This window comes from Lactuca sativa, chromosome 7 (assembly GCF_002870075.4).
Source record: "Lactuca sativa cultivar Salinas chromosome 7, Lsat_Salinas_v11, whole genome shotgun sequence".
Classification (NCBI taxonomy): Eukaryota; Viridiplantae; Streptophyta; class Magnoliopsida; order Asterales; family Asteraceae; genus Lactuca; species Lactuca sativa.
Window position 1 is genome coordinate 148,551,321 of NC_056629.2, and position 712 is coordinate 148,552,032.

Genomic DNA, 712 nt, shown 5'->3' on the forward strand with positions numbered 1-712 from the left:
AGCCACGACAAATTTTTGAACTTTTGGGGAACATTCTCAATATATTAAGGGAACTAACTTTTATGGGAAGGAGCACGAGGAAGCTTATGAGCATATAGAGGAAGTGTTGGAGATTTCACATTATTTTAATGCACCAAACTTGAGTGAAGATGCGGTGATGCGTCGACTTTTACCAGTCACGTTGAAGGGTGAAGTAAAGAATGGTTAAAATCACTTCCCTTTGGAGCAATCACGACATGGACTGATTTTCAGACCGAGTTCATCAACCAGTTTACCCCTCCTTCAAAAGTGGCAAAGCTTAAGAGAAATATCCAGAATTTTCAATAATTAGAAGGGGAGTCCTTATACGAAGCTTGGGAATGTTACAAGAGATTGTTATGACATTGCCCACAACATGACTTCAATGTGCAACAAGAAATCTCAATATTTTATGATAGAGTTAATGTGTGCACTCATCAACTTCTACACTCGCAAGGGCCCATGACAAAGAAGAATCCAACAACAAATAAATCTTTAATTGAAGAATTCGCCAAACATTCAAGGGAGTATCACAACCCAAGGGGGGAGGATTTCACTAGAGGAAAGTTAAGTAAGATGGAGGTCAAGATACTATCAGTGTAGTAATTGAAAATCTCGATGCAATGGAAGAAAATATCACAAAATTGGGTGGACCAATTCAAGATAGATGCGGAGCTTGTGGAAGACCTCACTT

At 38.9% G+C, this 712-nt stretch overlaps 1 non-coding gene across 1 annotated transcript; it reads right to left on the bottom strand.

The window, feature by feature from the left end:
• Window positions 1-294: 294 nt before the first annotated feature.
• Window positions 295-401, bottom strand: LOC111894045 (small nucleolar RNA R71). The gene has a single exon (XR_002851074.1). It is a non-coding gene; the product is annotated as a small nucleolar RNA R71 (small nucleolar RNA).
• Between the last annotated feature and the right edge of the window lie 311 nt (window positions 402-712).